Consider the following 22656-nt stretch of genomic DNA (forward strand, 5'->3'; position numbering starts at 1 on the left):
TTTTTTGTAATTTTTGGATATGTTACTATTTGTGATATATATATATATATATATATATATATATATATATATATATTATAGAGGTGGTTATATATATATATAAGTTTGGTGGTTAAATTTTAAATTCTGAAAAAAAACATATAGACACATATATTCGAATTAAGAATTTATTGTTTAGCAAAAGGAATATATAGAAGTTAATTTCCTTAAAATTTAACCACCAAACTTATGTACTTCTCTATTCTTAAATATTGAGCTTTTCCTTTTTGGCTAGGATCACCTTGAAAGTATTACTTCAAGTAATATCTATCAGGATTTTTCATCTGAATTCTATCAGTGTCTTATCTCGCTTATATATATATATATACTAACAAAAGTACCCGTCGTTGACTGGGTTCAAAAACAGTCTACAGAAAATGGACTCTAATTTATTAAAATATGATATGTTATGAAAAGGAAGGGTTGTAAAGAGATAGCTTCGAATTCGGGGGTATCAAAACCAAAGCAAAATATGATGAAAGTAAAAAGAAAATAGATAAACCCCATAATTTATTATACCATACCTGCTCACACTGAAACACTTATCACAATATTCTGTGGATCTATATTAAAAAAAAAATTGTTAAACTTTGTGACATATTTCCATTCTATGGAATTCAGGCGCGAACGAACACCCCCTAATTTTATTATACCATATTTCTTCAAACTGAAACATAATTATCAAAGTATACTTACGCAGATAGATATGAAAAGTCTTTATTAAAGTTTGTGCTTATTTCCATTCTATGGAGGCCAGGCGCGAACCCAGACCCCACAATTTTATTATAACATCCCTATTTAAGTTAAAACATACTTATCAAAGTATTCTTATATACATCTATATCAAAAACAATTGTAAACGTTTTTTTTTTTAATTTTTCAATTTTTTATTTCCATACTTTATGGACCAGGCGCGAACGAAGACCCCACAATTTTAATGAACCACCGTTCTGCAGGATCAAACATACCCATTCCTGTGTCTCGATACATCTTCTATCATTATATGTAATCAGTTTTTTTTAAATAGTCAACCATATAGGAGCCTATTCGTGACCAGATACACACACACACACACACACACACACACACACACACACATTCAGCTTTATATTATAATATATATATATATATATATATATATATATATATATATATATATATATACTAGGTGAACGGCCGGTATTGCCTGGTCGTATCGTACAATACGCTTAAACATGATATTTTAATTTATGCAGATTGCGTATGTATTGTTATCAAATCAATCTTTATAGGACAAATTATTGGACAAACTTTACAATATCACGTCAACTGATATTTGGGCTTGACGGTGAATGCCCTGGAAAAGTCACTTCTGATTAATGTTTAGTTTAAGATATGCAAACAAAAAGTGATTTGCGGCGATATTACGAGGAATAATTTTCCCAGTGGGCTAATTTGCAAAATAAATAAATAAGTAAATAATTATAATGTAGTTCGTCCAATTCCGTCTGCGTTTGTTTACAATATCACGTCAGCCGATATTTGGGCTTGACGATGAATGCCCTGGAAACTCACTTCTGATTAATGTTTGGTTTGATTTGCGGCGATTTCAAATGGTACCTCTTCCTTTATCGTAAATTGAACTCCTTAATAAAAAAAAAATAAAACAAAATGGGGAGGTACATTCGACGTAATTTTAAAACGACTTTTTATATAACCAGCCTGAAGATGGCGGAAACACCGAAAGCCCTCGCAGACTATGGAACACTTTTACACCATTTTACATATAACATAAGACGGATTATTCGAAAACTGGAAAAAATAAAACGGAAAATTGTCAAACAAGAAAATGCTGTGCTGTTTAACAATATATGTTTAAAGGAGAATATGCTGCCTAAATATACTCAATATATATATATATATATATATATATATATATATATATATATATATATATATATGGTTGATATGTAGTTTGCTTGAAGCATTGTGTGGGATAGGTATGTAGTAGAGATTTAGAAGGCTGTCACAATGCGAGGAGTGAAATATAGTCGTTGTTGGTAAGAGAAGACGAGAACAAGTGACGATTTACAAATCAATACGTACATACATATATTTTATATATACATATATTTATTCAGTTGTATTGGTAAAATGTCTTACTTGTTACGTCTGCGACATATTCCATGCCTTCTAAATCTCTACTACATATATATATATATATATATATATATATATATATATATATATATATATATATATATATATATATATACACTGAGTGTCAAATTATTAACGAGATAACATTTTTCTACCAATTTTAGAAACTTACCAGTAGTTTCGTATCAAAAGCTTCGGAAACGTTGGCAATGCTGAGCTGCGCGTACTGTGAAATTTTCGTACTGTTCTACGCAATGTAAACAACTTGCCATCGTAATTGCTGAATCCACGGTATTTGAGGTGTGTCAAATTATTAACAAGGCAGTTTGTTTCGTCAATAAAATGTGTCGTAAAGTGGTTTGAGTAGTTCTCATAAGAGTTCTCTTACAGAACAGCTAGCAAAAATTAAAACTACCCTCGAAATATCGAAAATGATAGGAAGGTACCATCCAACTGTGAAGAACTTTGTTACCCCTAACCCTACAAAGGTACGTAAGAGAGACGATAATGGAAAATCTGGAGTTGTTTCACGCCGTTCTGTACTTCAAATTAAACGTGAAGTTGTTAAGAACCCTGGGCAGACAAGTCGAGAAGTTTTTGACCAAGGCAAATTAAAGAAAGTACTCGATGTTGCCTGCTGAAAAAAATTGCAAAGTCTGTTAAGCCTGTCACAAAGCCTCCATTAAAGCAACATCACATACAAAACCGATTGAAATAGGCAGAGGACAACATGAAAACGGATTTTTCCAAAGTTTTGTTTACGGATGAAGTGGGTGTCACTCTTGATGGCCCAGATGGCTGGAGCAAGGATAGGTCCAAGATGGACAGCATCTTCATCAGCGTTTAAAGCGCCAACAAGGTGGTGGTGGGATAATGATTTGGGCTGGGATTATCGGAGGTACTTTAGTTGGCACATGGAGAGTTCCAGAACACGTAAAAATGACGTCAAATGCTTACATAGCTTTTCTGAAGGAGCACTTTGAACCATGGCCGAAGAAGCAAAGGTTGACATTCAGAAAACTATGATTTTTATGCAGGATAATGCTTCTTTCGCATGCAACAAACAAAAGCAAAGAGTATTTTCAACAACTGAGGTTCTCTTGCCTGCGGAACACGGAGTGGCCTGCGAATTCGCCAGATTTTAACCCAATTGAGAACCTTTTGAGTATCATGAAAAGACGCCTCTATGCAAGTGGATGACAATTTAAGAGCAAAGATTAGTTGTGGGATGCTCTCTAGGAGATATCGCGAGGAATAACTGTTGACGAAATCACACATTGACTACTTCAGTGGAACAACGCCTTTCATAAAAGTCACAACGTCTTTTACAAGTCATTCATAAAAAAGATCGCATATCCCCTACTAATTATGTCAACGTAGAAATTGCTATGTAGTTATTATGTTCTAAGCATTTTCCTAGTTCATTTAATGCTTGAAAATTATTTCAATAAACACGTTCTAGGTATATTGTGTTTTTTTTTCTCAACCTCGTTAATAACTTGACACACTGAAATCAACACATATTTCTATCTTCTGCCATAGTTTCGCTAATACTGCTTTAAATACTTTTAGTTTTTTACTGGAGTAGCTGAATAGTATTGTAAGCACTTTCTCATAGTTTCATGGAATTTTATTCACTCGTTCCTTAAATGTTAAGAAAAATGTAAACTCGTTAATAATTTGATACCCAGTGTGTGTGTATATATATATATATATATATATATATATATATATATATATATATATATATATATATATATATATATATATTATAACATTTGCTTTTCTATTTTATATTTAATTCTATCACCATTCAATCTTTTTCCCCCTTCTTCTTCACTCATTTTTCTTAATCAGCATTATCTCGGCAGCCGAGATAACCCATATCTTAGTTTTCTTTTACTAATATTATTGGAATTCTTTCCCCTTTTCCTTATACCTATTTGTGAATTATTCCACGGATTTCGGCCTTTTGGATTATTTTGGCCCATCTTCCAATTACGCGATTTCCTTGGATTTTACTTGTGCAAATGGAAATTAAACTAACTTTCTTGGATTTACATTTTTGGATTTTACCGTCATTGAATACTTTACCTTTCACCAGACTATCCATTCACGTGAAATTACTTTTTTCTTCACCCTATTCCTTATGCTTCACTTTTTGTTTTCAAGTAAGATCTTTGACTTACTTGCAGTTTCATCAAATACTTTTGCAAGCAAAATCCGATCCCGTATTTTGCTAATTCCTACCATCTGATGAGAAGGAAAGTATTTCTTCGAAACTCCGCGGATTAAGGACTATCCACTTATTTAGTGTTTCCTTTTCAAATTAAATGTTTTTAACTCTTTTTTTTTTTCAAAGTGTTTTTACATGTTTTATTAACTATTTGCTCTTATATATATATATATATATATATATATATATATATATATATATATATATATATATATATATATATAGTAGAACCCCAAGATAGGCATTAAAAATTCAAAATACAGTACAGTATATACTACACATGTATATAATCAAATAACATTATGAATAACATCGTAAATCGGAGCAAATACCGTAACCAGGGGCTGGAAAAACATCGTATTCCACATTGCAACCTGAAAACCCGTATCCTAGGGTCACCGTATCCCGGTGTTATAATGTATATTGATATATATGTATATTTATTGTTATAACCAAAATTATATGGCCGCGACATTGGACGTGCTAATGTTCCGGACAGATGGTCGGACAAGACCAAAAGTCCTCGTCAGGCGATTTAATAAAGTTTGTCTTCCACAGAAGAAATCCGGTTCTTAAATCTTGCTCTTAATACTCTCGTTAAATTCTGTGAGTTTTCTCGCTTAAATATCTATATATATATATATATATATATATATATATATATATATATATATATATATATATATATATATATATATATATATATATATATAAAGAAAGAGAGGGAGACAGACGGACAGACAAACAGAGAGGCAGACAGGCAAACAGAGTCGGTATTCAGTCGGTATTCAAACTACTTACATTTAACATGTAAATAAATAAACAAATCTTTCTAATTCAACCACTCACATGTCGGAAAACTTATCGGTTGGAATTCAATATCCAAAATAGAAATAGATTGTAAAAAAAAAATAAATAAATAAATAAATAAATAAGAACTGAAATACCGCAGAGTTTGCTACTAAATGTCAGACGCCATTTCCAGGGAGACGAATATGAACAGAGACTGAAGAGAATCCGACAAAGATGACCAGATATTGGCCCCTTCTATTTTGATTTGAAACCGACGGTACCGCTGTTGTTCTGATCTTCGCACCCATTTTTCAAATTTTCTTAATAATCGAGTACAGTGCTGGGATTCTCTCTTACCTGCATTACATAGGTATATAAGGATTTTATATATATATATATATATATATATATATATATATATATATATATATATAGAGAGAGAGAGAGAGAGAGAGAGAGAGAGAGAGAGAGAAATAAAAAGGAGCAAACCGACGGAAACGTTGATGAACACATAATACGGTTTGCCAAACCGTATTATGTGTTCATCAACGTTTCCTCTTTATTTCGAGACTTCCTCTGGATGAAAAAAAAGACGAAACGTTGATGAACACATAATACGGTTTGTTCCTTTCTATTTCTCTATTTTGTCGGAATACTATTTCCATATTTCTCATATATATATATATATATATATATATATATATATATATATATATATATATATATATATATATATTATACAGAGAGAGACAGAGAGAGAGAAAGAGAGAGATTCGTGTTCTCTTTGTTCCTTCTCGATCAGAAAGTTACGTTTCTTCAGAACCAAATCTCGCAAAGTCTCGTTTTTCATCTCGCTTTCGAAAGTATTGTAGTTGTAGTTGTTGTTGTTGTTGTTGTTGTTGTTGTTGATCTAAGATTTACTTCACTTTTCTCGCTTCTGATTGGTTGAGAAAGTTTTTCGCGACGCGATGTAAAAGAGAAAAAAACTTACTAAGCCTGTCTCGTTTTCTTTTTTCTTCTTTTTTTACTGTTGTTGTTCTTCTTCTTCTTCTTGTTCTTCTTCTTCTTCTTCTTCTTCTTCTTCTTCTGCTACTTTTTCATGCACCCCACTCCCTCCCATCCCCAGTGCCCTCTATTTTATTGGCATAGGCAGCCCAGACCCGAACCTCTCAAAGACGACTTCCCCCCACCTCCCCGGACCGACCCCCCCCCCTCCAAGAGTGGTGTACTTACACCTTCCTTATTTCTTCTTCTTTACCGTCGGCTAGCCAACCCTAACCTCCCCCGACCCTCCAGCTTTTATTTTTTTTTTTTACTGTACACTCCTTTGCCCACCCACCCCACTTAATACACACGCGTGCACACGCACACACACAAAAACATACACACACGCACATATAATTCCACACACATATACCTACACACGTGTGTGCGCGCACACACACTCTCGCAGACTTATGTCTCAAGGAATGACGCGTTGGCACTTCTTAGAAAGCCAAAGAGCAAAACACACTACCGTGTAGTGGGCAGGTAGTCTTTAGACACGTCGAACCAATCTGGGGGGAAAGACGCAACGATGTGCCCAACAAATAGTGCCTAAAGCTGAGAAAAAAAAAAAGGAAGAAGAACAAAAGACGAAAGGCTATCCCCCCCTACAAACAAAAAAAGGGGGCCCACGAACCTCCCCGAGAGAAAAACAAAGTTATAACAGGATTATTACACACGGGGCCAACAAAGTTTTAAAAAAGGTCTGGCTTTTACCACAAGTTTCAGACAAAAAAAAAAAAAGACCCTGTCTGAAAAACTTGAGAAGGCTACCGTTTCCAAGAAACAAGTTGAAAAGATAAAATAAAATTTTCAAGTAAGACATCTTTTCTCTTCCCCCTCCCATTCTCCACCTCTCTCTCTCTCTCTCTCTCTCTCTCTCTCTCTCTCTCTCTCTCTCTCTCTCTGTATATATATATATATATATATATATATATATATATATATATATATATATATATATATATATATATATTACCATTATTATGGATGTAAAAATCCAAAATCATTAAATAAAGAAGAAAGGAAAACTGAAAATTTTTCATCTGTAGAAAATCTTGGAGTAAAGACGAAACGTCGATGAACGTATACACAATTTTTGGTTTTCCTTTTTTCACACAGGCACACGGACGTTATAAAATATATAAATAAATAAATAATAAATATACTCATATATATATAATATATATATATATATATATATATATATATATATATATATATTGAGTGAATATCAAAAAGTTATACTTTTACTAGTCATATATTCTTTATAGAATGCTCAAAAGATTAAAGCTCAATAGAAGATATGTTGAAGCTTCAGAGCTTATAATTTGCACAAAATGTAAACCCACAATCATATTCATTTTATATATATATATATATATATATATATATATATAAATATATACATACATATCTATATATATACATATATATACATACATATATATATGTGTATATATATACATGTATGTATATATATACATATATGTGTATATATATATATATATATGTATATGTATATATATATATATATATATATATATATATATATATATATATATATATATATATATATATGAAATTTATTACTGTGAGTCCAACTAACTCATTCTGGACTCACAGTCATAAATTTCCTACTGCTCTGACTACACATTGAGCACTCTAGTCCGGTTTTTTCACCACTGGTAAATATATATATATATATATATATATATATATATATATATATATATATATATATATATATATATATATATATATACACGCAAGGACCGGTCTAAAATTATGTGCTTTTGAAAGAAACATTCTTGTTTTTTCAAAAGACTTTTTGTATTGCTACACATAAACACATAGGAAATAAATACAGAAAAGATATAAAGATTTATATATTTTTCGTATTGATCTTTTATTCATACATATATAAACATATATATATATGTGTGTGTGTGTGTACACACACACACCCACATATATGTATATATATATATATATATATATATATATATTCTTCGAGTAGAACACAAACGTTACTGCGTTCCTTACCTACCATAAGTAAATGGAAAACTATAAACTATTATATATCTTATATATAGTATATCTAAAACGAAAGTGTTATATATATATATATATATATATATATATATATATATATATATATATATATATATATATATATATATATATATATATATGCCGATTATTTTCTTTCGAGAATGAAACACAGATCTTTCTTAAGTAGCCATATATTTCTTTCTGGTATGAAGACGATACTCTGTTTCTTAATTGCCATAAATATATTCTTCAGCTACACACTTACTGAACATTGTTGGAATAAATACTAAAAGTGTATGCATAAAGTATTATATTTGCTTATAATATTATGTGTGTAGTATGTATGTATACACAATATTATGTATGGATACATAAAATTCTGTATGTATACATAATATTCTGTATGTATACATAATATTATGTATGTATACATAATATTATATATGTGTACATAATATTATGTATGTATGATAATATTATATATGTAAACATTATATTATTTATGTATATATAATTATGTAAGTATACATAATATTATTTATGTATAATAATATTATTTATGTATAATAATATTATGTATACATACATAATATTATGTATACATACATAATATTATGTATACATACATAATATTATGTATGTGTACATAATATTATGTATGTATACATAATATTATGTATATATACATAATATTATGTATATATATACATATTATTATGTATATATACATATTATTATGTATATATACATAATAATATGTATATATACATAATGTGATGTGTGTATACAAATAGTCCATACATAGACATGTCAAATCCATATCTTGGTAAAGATAGATTTATTTAATGATGTATTAAGGAAAAGCTATATATATATATATATATATATATATATATATATATATATATATATATATATATATATATATAAATATATAAAGCATATGTGAATGAATGATTATATATATATATAATATATATATAATATATATAATATATAGGCTTTTCGAAGATTATAATACTATTCTATGGTTAAAATTTGATGACTTTTAGTAAAAAAGAGTCTATGTTTTCAAACCAATAAAATATGTCCGAATTTGCCCACATATAGTGTCCTGGACAACTTTAGTTTTGCTGCTTCGGTTGTCTCCCCTGTGGCCTTTCCAGGCCACTAATATACACACATACACACACACACTCATATATATATGTGTGTGTGTGTGTGTGTGTGTGTGTGTGTGTGTGTGTGTGTGTGTGTGTGTGTGTGTGTGTGTTTGTGTATTATTTACTGTAAAAAACGTTTTATTTACTAATTGAAAAGTAAAAAAAAAATATGAAAAAATCACACGTAAATTAAAGGTGTGAATGTTATCTTTTTTCCTATTTGAGAGTCTTGTGTCCTTTTTTAATAATAATAATAATAATAATAATAATAATTTCTTTTTCGATACAATCAAACTTAATGCACGCCGCTAGACTTATTTGAAATTGCAACACATTTTGTTTAGCTTAGAATAATTTTACAAGAAGAAAAAAACGTCCTTACGTATTTGAATAATTTCTTACGATTGGACTTGCCCAGAAACTGCAGTAAGGCATTAACGCATTAAGCTAAGTAAGTTCTATCATCTTTTCATTATATAGACGAAAAAATCATGTCGCTTTGTCTCAGATCGACTGTCTTAATTTGGTTCTAAAAAGTCGGTTCTCTCGTTATTGTTGTATTCATGAAGGGTGCACGCACACACATGCACACACACACACACACACACACACACACAATGCAATTTTAGTATAGGGACCATTAGACTATCTACCTGATTCCGTTGTTCTTTTAGATCAAATTAATTGTTTGGTCTAAAATTAGTTATTCGTCTAAAATTAATATTTTGTCTAAAATTAATTGTTGGTCTAAAATTAATTGTTGGTCCAACATTAGTTATTCGTCTAAAATTAATATTTTGTCTAAAATTAATTGCTGGTCCAAAATTAATTATTCGTCTAAAATTAATATTTTGTCTAAAATTAATTGTTGGTCTAAAATTAATTGTTGGTCCAACATTAGTTATTCGTCTAAAATTAATATTTTGTCTTAAATTAATTATTTGTCTAAAATGGATATTTTGTCTAAAATATATTGATGTTCCAAAATTAATTATTTATCTTAAATTAATTATTGGTATTAACTTAATTATCCGCCTTAAATTAATTATTCATCTTTAATTTAATTAATTGTTGATTTAACATTAATTGTTGGTCTAAAATTAATTGTTGGTTTAAAATTAATTATTTATATTTAATTAATTGTTGCTCTTAAATCAAATATTGGTCTTTAATTAATCGTCGGTCTTAAATTATATTCCTTGTACAGCAATAAAATTACATTTAATTTTTCGTTTTCAATCAATGTTTTAATTGTCAGCGGCCATATTGTTCCTGTTGATTCTATGTTTAGTATAAACATAATATGTTAACACACGCCAGATAAACTTTTTGAACAAAATCAGATCAAATTTAACATTAATTTTAAACGGAATTTAACGAATTTCAAGGCGAAAAAAAAAGCGAACGCGTTAAAAGATGAGCAGTCGATACATTTTTGAAAACAAAATGGCCAAGAAAATTTACATCTTATTTACGTTTTAAAGGTAAATTGGGTTTGTATTACAATCTACAGAGGTACGGAAAAGTTGTCAAAAAAAAAAAAAATATATAACAAATAAATGTTACCGTGATATTTATTAGGTGGGTTTCGATTAATAATTGTTTTATTTCTTATTTTGAAGTGATTATCGAGTCTTCAAAGACATCGCAGACGCAGCCATATTTTCTTGTTCTCCGGCAGCGTTCAATATTACGCTCCGAATAAATTTCGATCCGAATAAATATTTTACATTAAATAAAGCCACTAAAACATTATCTTGCCTTTTGGTAACATTTATTTGTTATATATTTGCTTTTTGAACTTTTTCGTACTTCTTTGTATAGTAATACAGACCTAGTAAATTATTTGTCTATTTCGGCAAACAAAAATGTAGAGTTTCAGATCATGAACCGATGTGATATAACATTTTGGGCAAATGCCAGGTGAAAGGGTCGAAATATTAAAAAAAAATCTATCCTTCTTGGAAGATTTTCAACAGTTAAAACTATGTGAACACAAAATGCATATAATAGTAGTTTAAGGAGTCAGTCCACAATCACAATTTACGTTAATTTATTAAATTATAATAAATGCGAATATAACTTTTTCATTAATATCTTACACTTGTTCCGCTATGACGACGACGACAATATAAACACTTACGCCTAAACACAATTCTTTGTCTCCGTAGAGGTATCGTAAAAAAATAGCTGCAAAGATAAAAGGGACGAAATAAAAAGAAGACACACACATGCAAAAATAAAAGGCACGAAATAAAAATCACAAACACACACATGCAAAAATAAAAGGCACGAAATAAAAAGAACACACACACATGCAAAACTAAAAGGGACAAATAAAAAGAACACACATACGTGCAAAAATAAAAGGGACAAATAAAAAGAACACACACACATGCAAAAATAAAAAGCACGAAATAAAAAGAACACAGAAATATGCAAATATAAAAGGGACAAATAAAAAGAACACACACACATGCAAAACTAAAAGAGACAAATAAAAAGAACACACAATCGTGCAAAAATAAACGGGACAAATGAAAAGAACACATACACACATGCAAAAATAAAGGGGGCGAAATAAAAAGAACACACACACGCAAAAATAAAAGGGATGAATAACAAGCACACACACACACACACATGCAAACATAAGAGGAACAAATAAAAAGAACACACGCATATGCATAAATAAAAAGGGCAAAGAAAAAGAACACACACACATGCAAAAATAAAAAGGGAAAAATAAAAAGCACACACCCACATGCAAAAAAGGAGGAATAATAAAACACGCACATGTGCAAAAATAAAAGAGACAAATAAAAAGAACACACAGGCATGCAAAATTAAAAGGGACAAATGAAACGAAAAACAATAATGAAAAAATAAAAGGCACAAATAAAAAGAACACACCCACATGCAAAAATAAAAGGGACAAAAAAAAAGAACACACACACATGAAAAAATAAAAGGGACGAAATAAAAAGAACACACATACGTGCAAAAATAAAAGGGACACATAAAAAGAACACACAAACGTGCAAACAATAAAGGGACAAATAAAAAAAGAACACACATACGTGCAAAAATAAAAGGGACAAATAAAACGAACACACACACATTCAAAAATAAAAGGGATGAATAAAAAACACACACGCATGCAAAAATAAAAAGGACAAATAAAAAGAACACACACATATGCAAAAATAAAATGCACGAAACAAAAATAACACATACACATGCGAAAATAAAAGGCACGAAATAAAAAGAACACACACACACATGTAAAAATAAAAGGGACGAAAAAAGTACACGCAAAAACATGAAAAAATAAAAGGCACGAAATAAAAAGAACACACACACACATGCAAAAATAAAAGGGACGAATAAAAAGAACAAAAAATGTGAAAAAATAAAAGGGATAAATAAAAAGAACACACACACATGTAAAAATAAGAAGGCACGAAATAAAAAGAACACACACATGTGAAAATAAAAGGGACGAAATAAAAAGAACACACACACACATGCAAAAACTAAGGGGACGAAATAAAAAGAACATACATACATGCAAAAATAAAAGGCACGAAATAAAAAGCATACGAACACAAGTAAAAATAAAAAGGCACGAAATAAAAAGAACACACACATGTAAAAATAAAAGGGACGAAATAAAAAGAACGCACACACATGCAAAAATTAAGGGGACGAAATAAAAAGAACACACACACATGCAAAAATAAAAGGGACAAAATAAAAAGAACACACACACATGTAAAAATAACAAGGTACGAAATAAAAAGAACACACACGCACATGTAAAACACGAAAAAAAGAACACACACACATGCAAAAATAAAAGGGATGAAATAAAAAGAACACACACACACACATGCAAAAATAAAAGGGACAAAATTAAAAGAACACACACAAATGCAAAAATAAAAGGGACGAAATAAAAAGAACACACACACATGTAAAAATAAAAAGGCACGAAATAAAAAGAACACACACACGTACAAAAATAAAAGGGACAAATATAAAGAACACACACACATGCAAAAATGAAAGGGGGCAAATAAAAAGAACACAAACACACACGTGCAAAAATAAAAGGGACAAATAAAAAGAACCCACACACATGCAAAAATAAAAGGGCCAAGTTAAAAGAACACAGTTGCAAGCAAAAATAAAAAGGATCAATAAAAAGAACACACACACATGCAAAAATAAAAGTTCTGAATAAAAAGAACACACATACGTACAAAAATAAAACGAGCAAATAAAAAGAACACACACATGCAAAAATAAAAGGGACGAAATAAAAAGAACACAAAAAACATGTAAAAAAGGCACGAAATAAAAAGAACACAAAGAACATGTAAAAATAAAAAGGCACGAAACAAAAAGAACACAAAAAACATGTAAAAATAAAAAGGCACGAAATAAAAAGAACACACACGCATGCAAAAATAAAAGGAACGAGATAAAAAGAACACACACATGCGAAAATAAAAGGGATGAAATAAATAGAACACAAAAAACATGTAAAAATCAAAAGGTACGAAATAAAAAGAACACACACACATGTAAAAATTAAAGGGACGAAATAAAAAAAACACACACACATGTAAAAATAAAAAGCACGAAATAAAAAGAACACAAACACATGCAAAAATAAAAGGGACGAAATAAAAAGAACACACACACATGTAAAAATAAAAAGGCACGAAATAAAAAGAACACGCACACGTACAAAAATAAAAGGGACAAATATAAAGAACACACACACATGCCAAAATGAAAGGGGCAAATAAAAAGAACACACAGACACACGTGCAAAAATAAAAGGGACAAATATAAAGAACACAGACACATGCAAAAATAAAAGGACAAATAAAAGAACACAAAAAACATGTAAAAATAAAAGGGACAAAGTTAAAAGAACACAGGTACATGCAAAAATTGAAAGGATCAATAAAAAGAACACACACACGTGCAAAAATAAAAATTCTGAATAAAAAGAACACACATACGTACAAAAATAAAAGGAGCAAAGAAAAAGAACACACACACATGCAAAAATAAAAGGGACGAGATAAAAAGAACACACACACATGAAAAAATAAAAGGGACAAATAAAAAGAACACAAAGAACATGTGAAAATAAAAAGGCACGAAACAAAAATAACACAAAAGACATATAAAAATAAAAAGGCACAAAATAAAAAAGAACACACACACATGCAAAAATAAAAGGGACGAGATAAAAAGAACACACACATGCAAAAATAAAAGGGATGAAATAAAAAGAACACAAAAAACATGTAAAACTCAAAAGGCACGAAATAAAAAGAACACACACACATGTAAAAATTAAAGGGACGAAATAAAAAGAACACACACATGCAAAAATAAAAAGCACGAAATAAAAAGAACACAAACACAGGCAAAAATAAAAGGGATGAAATAAAAAGAACACAAAAAACATGTAAAACTTAAAAGGCACGAAATAAAAAGCACACACACACATGCAATAATAAAAGGGACGAAATAAAAAGAACGCACACATGCAAAACTAAAAAGGACGAAATAAAAAGAACACACACATGCAAAAATAAAAGGGACGAAATAAAAAGAACACACACACATGCAAAAATAAAAAGGCACAAAATAAAAAGAACACATACACATGCAAAAATAAAAGAGAAGAAATAAAAAGAAAACATACACATGCAAAAATAAAAAGGCACGACATAAAAAGAACACACACACATGCAAAAATAAAAGGGACGAAATAAAAAGAACACACACATGCAAAAATAAAAGGGATTAAATAAAAAGAACGCACACACATGTAAAAATAAAAAGGCACCAAATAAAAAGAACACACACATGTAAAACTAAAAAGGCACGAAATAAAAAGAACACACACACATGTAAAAATAAAAGGGACAAATAAAAAGAACACACACATGCAAAAATAAAAGGGACGAAATAAAAACACACACACATGAAAAATAAAAGGCACGAAATAAAAAGAACACACACACATATAAAAATAAAAAGGCACGAAATAAAAAGAACACACACACATGTAAAAATAAAAGGGACGAAATAAAAAGAACACACACACATGCAAAAACAAAAAGGGACGAAATAAAAAGCACACACACATGCAAAAATATGGAGAAATAAATAGAACACACACATATGCAAAAATATACGGGACAAAATAAAAAGAACACACACATGCAAAAATAAAAGGCACGAAATAAAAAGAACACACACACAAATATACAATATATATGAATAATCACACTGACGTGTACAAATTTCGCTACAATAACCTAGCAATGTTACGATCTTTAGATATTAAGAAATATGAATACCGAAAAGAAAGAACACACTCCTTACTCGATGAGGTTTTAGTTACTAATAACTACACATCGAAACATTGTCATGCCAGCGTAGCAATGTTTTTACATGTCTGTATGAGTAAAAAAATATATTAACATAAATACCTCTATTAACTATTAAGCACTATTATATAAACCTAGATTTTTCTCTTGTGTATAAATACTTTATCCGGATAACCATATACACTGACCCTGAAGCATTTGACGCTATCGCCTGACAAAGTCGCATTGACTGTAACAGATGGCTGTTTGTAGAGACCAAATGTAACCGTTTTCCTTCGAATAAATAATAATAATAATAATAATAATAATAATATATATATATATATATATATATATATATATATATATATATATATATATATATATATATATATATATATATATATATATATTGTCCGGTAATATATATATATATATATATATATATATATATATATCTTTTCCGGTTATATACATACACACACACTCATATATATATATATATATATATATATGTGTGTGTGTGTGTGTGTGTGTGTGTGTGTGTGTGTGTGTGTGTGTGTGTGTGTGTGTGTGTGTGTGTGTGTGTTGTCCGGTAGTAAATTGTGCTTAAATATGATATTTTGATTAAAGCAGATTTTTTTTTACATAGGCATCACCACATTATCAAGGCCAAGAGGCCACTCAAGGATAAGGCAGTGTACAGTAGAAATTGGACAATATAGTAATCATTAGTAATGAAAATTTGGTAAATTTGATAACTTATATGGAACGGCTCATCAAGAACTTATTTACGTTAGTCATATTGTAGTCAGCCGGAAAGCAGGAAAACGGAAGACAATTCCTCAGGCGTGCAGTTCTAAGAAAGAAGCTCTGTTCATGGAATCTACGTCTAGGTTTAGGCACAGATAAAGAGTGGGGGGAATTATTGAGAGTGTTTCTTGTGAAAGTTTGGCGAGTGGGGACCATAGATTGAAGCTCAGTCGAACACTTTCCATGAAAATGACGATACATCAGAGACAAACTCGCAACATCTCTTCTGTGAGATAGAGGTTGCAAGGAAGAGAAAAGGACATCTCCTACGAGGCTACGAAGTCTATTTTGAACTCTATCAAGGCAGGACAAGTCCTTTCTAGCAGCTCCTGCCCAGATGTGGCAACAGTATTCCATCCTTGGACGTACCTGGCTCTTATATAGATAGAGAATAGCATCAGCAGTGAGATATCTACAGGATCGATAGAAAGATCCCACCATTTTTCCAGCGGCCTTGGCAACAGATTTGATGTACATGTTCCATTTAAGATCAGGAGTAATGGTCAAGCCAAGAAGCTTGTCAAAACTTGAGGCCTCCTGAAGACGAGAGCCATTCATTTCAATTTCGTATTTATTATTATTACATGTATATATTGCGATCATAGTAATGATTTCAAAAGTTAAAAAAAAAAATGACTCGTGTGCCACCACCAAGAATCGAAACCAAAATATTTAGTTTACGATTTACTTTTTCCTTTTGCCTGAGCTGAAAATTAAAACATGAACCAATAGCTATTACGTTACGCATGCATATTCGTAATGCCGTCGTTCGATCGTCACCTGGCAAATCCCATTTTTTAAATGTTCCCACTTTTACCTTATATATAAAATTTCATGTCCGTAGACCAAAAACTGACAGAGGAGTTTGGTAGGTAACATTTTTGAAACATATATATATATATATATATATATATATATATATATATATATATATATATATATATATATGTACGTATAAATATATATAGAAAGAGGTTTGTGTTTACTATAAACTTTTTACGCAAGTATTAATCATGTAGAATATCTGTAGAATTTCTTCTGATGAGTTAAGGGCATAATAGATTCACTGATTGGTATCATAATTAAGTGATTGACAGTAACTTGTGTTAGGTTTAGGTTTATTATTTTATTCTTTATAAAAAAAAAAGTATATTTGATTATTTATAAATGTAAGTTTGTGCAGAAATTTCTTGAAGTCGAAAGCATGAGGGTATCTACAGGACAGTTAAAGGCAAGTTTAACGAGATCGTCGATTAATAGAAGGTTTTCACCAAGGCACATACTCACATGAATAAAAATAAAATAGAAATAACTCCGGAAAATAACGGAGCTTGACGAAAGACTCGAAATCACTATATTAATCTATAATATAAATCTCACCTGTCTGTTAAAATGTATGTATGTATGTATGTATGTATGTATGTATGTATGTAAAAAAAAGTGTAAGCGTCTTTAATACATGACGGTTGGATTGTGTTTACGTTTGATTCGGCGGTCGATTTTATTTGTGAAATAATATGTGAAATTGTCCACATCATCATCATTTTCTACTGCAGAAGTGTTAGTCTTATAGACAAACGTTTTTGTAAAAATAAGAACAAGATGTAAATCCGTGCCATTTTTTTTTTTTTTATCAATCTCATTTAATCGTGCCCATCACCATCATCGTCGTCCTGATCATTGAGTATTTAAGACTTTTGGAATGTTCCTTCATGTGTATTATGTGTTTTTTTTTTTATTTTTCTTCCTTTGAAGATTGTAATGCCGGGTATGGGGCAGCCAAACCAGCTGCCAACATTGCCCCGCTTTTTTATTGAAACCAACCGAGAGCTCTTTTTAGTATCCTCGCTGTTCCCTTAAGTGCAATTGTCTGAATCTCTTTTGCACTTGGTTCACCAGGAATATTAGTTAGGTAGGACTTATGCATGTGTATGAATATGCTTCTATGTGTGCTTCTATGTGTGTATGTTTGCATGTGTGTGTGGTGTGGAGAAGGCTCCCGTAAGCCGTGGTGAAAGCAACCCCCCTAGGAGAAGCAAATCTCTGATTAAAAAAAAACATAACGCGGGAGACCAGTACCCGCATTAAGCTGATCTGCATTTTAACTTGTTGCTGGCTATCTTGCTCTTGCTTGTTGCTGGATGTCAACATTTTGAACCAACAGAGAGATTTAGCTGTCGTACAAAGCTAAAGCTCTATGACATATTCTTGGTATAGATCCTCCCTCAGGAATTTGTCTATAAAAAAAAGTCCTGTGGCGATAAAAAAAAGCTGTGACGTGTGTAGGCCTGAAATGCTAGATGCATGTAACAATTGATCTGCCATCATTATATGTATCTATGTATATATGTATGTATATTTATATATGTACATGTGTGTATATGTATTTATATCTATGTGTATATGTATGTATATGCGTATGTGTGTATATATGTTTGTGTGTGTATGTATATATATTTATATATGTTTGTATGTATGTATGTGTATATATGCATATATGTGTTTATGTGTATGTATGCACATATATGTGTATGTATGCATGTGTGTATGTGTATGTATGTATATGTATGTGTATATGTGCATGTATCTGTGTATGTGTATATGTGCATATGTGTGTATGTGTATGAATGCATATATATGTATGTGTATGTATATGTACGTAAATGTATGTATATATATGTGCATATGTATACGTATATGTATGTGTATGTGTAAGTACATGTGTGTATGTATTTGTATATGTGTGTATATGTGGATGTACATGTATGTATATGTGTATGTATGCATGTGGGTATGTATATGTATGTGTATTATGCATTGTGTATGTATATGGGTATATATGAGCATATATTTATAGATATGTATGTATGCGTGTATATATTTATATGTATGTATGCCAATGACCGTCTTATGTATGTTTGCACGTGTGTATGTATGTATATGTATGTGTGCGTATTATGTATTGTGTATGTATGTATGTATGTATGTGTGTATGTATGTATGTATGTATGTATTTATGTGTGTGATATGTATGTGTGTATGTGTATGTATGTGTAAATATGTATGTGTGCGTGCGTGTATATATATGCATGTATACCAATGAGCGTTTCAGTGTCATGTCTGCTTGAGCATGTGAATTCACCGGCAGGACTAAATGTCATTTTCGGGCTCATGAACTTTCAGTGTCTGAAGGAGTGGCACTCGTCTGACAAGACGTTGCAATCATCATTTATGTAAATGTACGTATGTATGTATGTATGTATGTATGTCTGCCTAGAACTTTCGACAGAGGCGACGGATTTTCACGAGATTGGAATCTTTTGGATGTCAACCCTTCGGACGATAAATATCGAAAAATTGGCTAAAAACATTAATTCCTTCACCTATTTTTTTTTTTAAGTTAATAAATTAGATGCATGAAACATTGGAATTTGGAATATAGCTGTTTTGTCACACACACACACACACACACACACACACACACACACACACACATATATATATATATATATATATATATATATATATATATATATATATATATATACTAGCATTTCAGCCCGGCGTTTCCCGGATATTTGGAGGTGTATGTTGAGCAAAAAAAAAAAGTGGTCAATTTTTTAAATTTTGACGCCTATTATGACCCCTTAAAATTTATTGTTTTGGGCTCAAATCAAGTTATTAAGTTAGATACATGTTCAAGGAACCTATATCTAAAATTTCAAGTGTTTAGACCAAATATTATCGGAGGAGTTTGGTTGAGTTCTCAAAAGTCAAATCGTTGAACTTTGACCCCTTAATCGCCAAATTTCTGGTCACAATCCAATCACATCGATTTTACCAAATCTCAGTACTCTGTATATCAAATTTCGAGTCTGTAAACTTAAAATTGACAGAATTATTGCGTATGGAAATGTACACAGACACGCAAACACACTTTCACTTTTATATATATATATATATATATATATATATATATATATATATATATATATATATATTTGTACTTCGACTATTTGTATTCTCATTTAATTATTAACTAATATTAATTTTATTGGTTGTATTATTATTATTATTATTATTATTATTATTATTATTATTATTATTATTATTATTATTATTATTTATTTATTTATTTATTTATTTATTTATTCATCTATGTTCGTCCCATCTTTATTGAGGGAGAGACGAAATTTACTCACAATTAAAAAAGCCGACATTGTTTCTAACTCTGCCCTCTTCAGTAGTTTTATTATTATTATTATTATTATTATTATTATTATTATTATTATTATTAGTTTTATCTCTTACTCGCCATTAAAAAAGTCGGCATTGCCTCTACAGTAGTTTTATTATTATTATTATTATTATTATTATTATTATTATTATTATTATTATTATTATTATTATTCATAACTAATAATTACATTATTTTTACCGTTTAACAATTTCATTTTATTCCATTATACATATTGAAATCAATTGCGTCTCATTTTTGCCGTCAAACGCTTTTACGTTGCAACATTACAAATATTAAAAAAAAACACACACACACAATCTTCTTCCACAAGCGGCTAAAATGATTCACATGAACTTTTTCGAACATGATTGCTAGGAATGAACGCTGTCCACGCTACAAATCTCCAGTTCTTTCAACGGTTTTCTTTTTCTTTTTCATTTCGATACTTTTTTGTGACCAAGAGAAGAGGTCCGCTTGAAATATAAAAAATAACGATAAAAATATTAAATATAAAAAATAACATCGTTTTTCATACTTCAAAAACCCCTCATAACCTTTAAATCAATATATATATATATATATATATATATATATATACATAATGTGTGTGTATGTATGTATGTATGTATGTATGTATATATAAGAAATCTAAGTTTATAAACGATAAAAATAAACAGTATATATATATATCTATATATATATATATATATATATATATATATATATATATATATATATATATATATATATATATATATACTAGCTGTACCCGGCCAAGCGTTGCTGTGGCTCAGTTTGTTAAAATGGAACACATGTGAAAGTAGAGAAAAGTTTGATTCTTTTTTCAAGAGAATGTACAAATTATTTATTTTTTTAACAGATGTTAAGAAAGTAAACAGAAAAATACTTCCATCATTAATTATGCAAAAAAAATAAATAAAATGTTGATTTAGTGTTTCAATATGCTTATAAATTACGATAAAACTTGCTGAGTATGCACTGTTTTACGGTTGTTGTAAAAATGGAACGGAAACTTAAATTTCGCTTCATTTTAATCTTTCTTAATTTTTTAATTGTGACCCCCCCCCCCAAACGAACACAAAATATTTATTAAAAAAAAATTTTAAAAAAAGTTAATAACGAAAGGGAAATAATTCCATTTTTAAACGAAAAAGTCAGTTTACCTAACTTACTGTATTAATGCTATTTTTTTAAGCAAGAAAAAAAAAAGAAGGTAAATATCCAGATACGCTACTACAGAACACCGACCACTCTAATTTGTTTTTGTATAGGTAATTGAGGTCGCTGACAACGAATCTGATAGTCAAACTTGGGGCAAATTTACCATTTGCATGGTATTTACCCCTGAACCCACGAACTTCTTTCCACCATTTTGCAGCTTCCGTTTATGCTACGCGCATGCACGCTGTAGCATAAACGACGGCTTCACCAAGCAAACTACGTTGGGGGAAGGGGATTTTTTTTTCCAGGACATAGAATTTTCTAATTTTCAAAAATACATTATAGCGCTTTTTGGGTGGAAAATTTAAAATTAGCTGAAAAAGAAATAAAATAAGAAAAGGAAAGCACACCAAGTTGGAGTAGGGGGGGGGATTTATCTGAGTTTTTTTTACCTGGAACATCGAATTTTCAAATTTTCCGTAAGTAACGCACCGACATTTACCAATTAGAACACCATTTAACATTTTCCAAAGATTTTACTTTGTACATTTG

The 22656-nt window shown here is 30.1% G+C and overlaps 1 protein-coding gene across 1 annotated transcript in view; it reads left to right on the forward strand.

Moving 5' to 3' along the window:
* The first annotated feature begins 6685 nt into the window (after positions 1-6685).
* The window catches only part of LOC145266617 (uncharacterized), a 102140-nt gene continuing 86169 nt past the window's right edge, over positions 6686-22656 (forward strand). The window contains exon 1 of the mRNA XM_080122524.1: positions 6686-7067. The gene's annotated coding sequence lies outside the window, so the exon portion shown is untranslated. The remainder of the gene's footprint in view (positions 7068-22656) is intronic.

The sequence above is a fragment of the Euprymna scolopes genome, chromosome 41, assembly GCF_053919585.1.
Source record: "Euprymna scolopes isolate OS-2025 chromosome 41, ASM5391958v1, whole genome shotgun sequence".
Taxonomy (NCBI): domain Eukaryota; kingdom Metazoa; phylum Mollusca; class Cephalopoda; order Sepiida; family Sepiolidae; genus Euprymna; species Euprymna scolopes.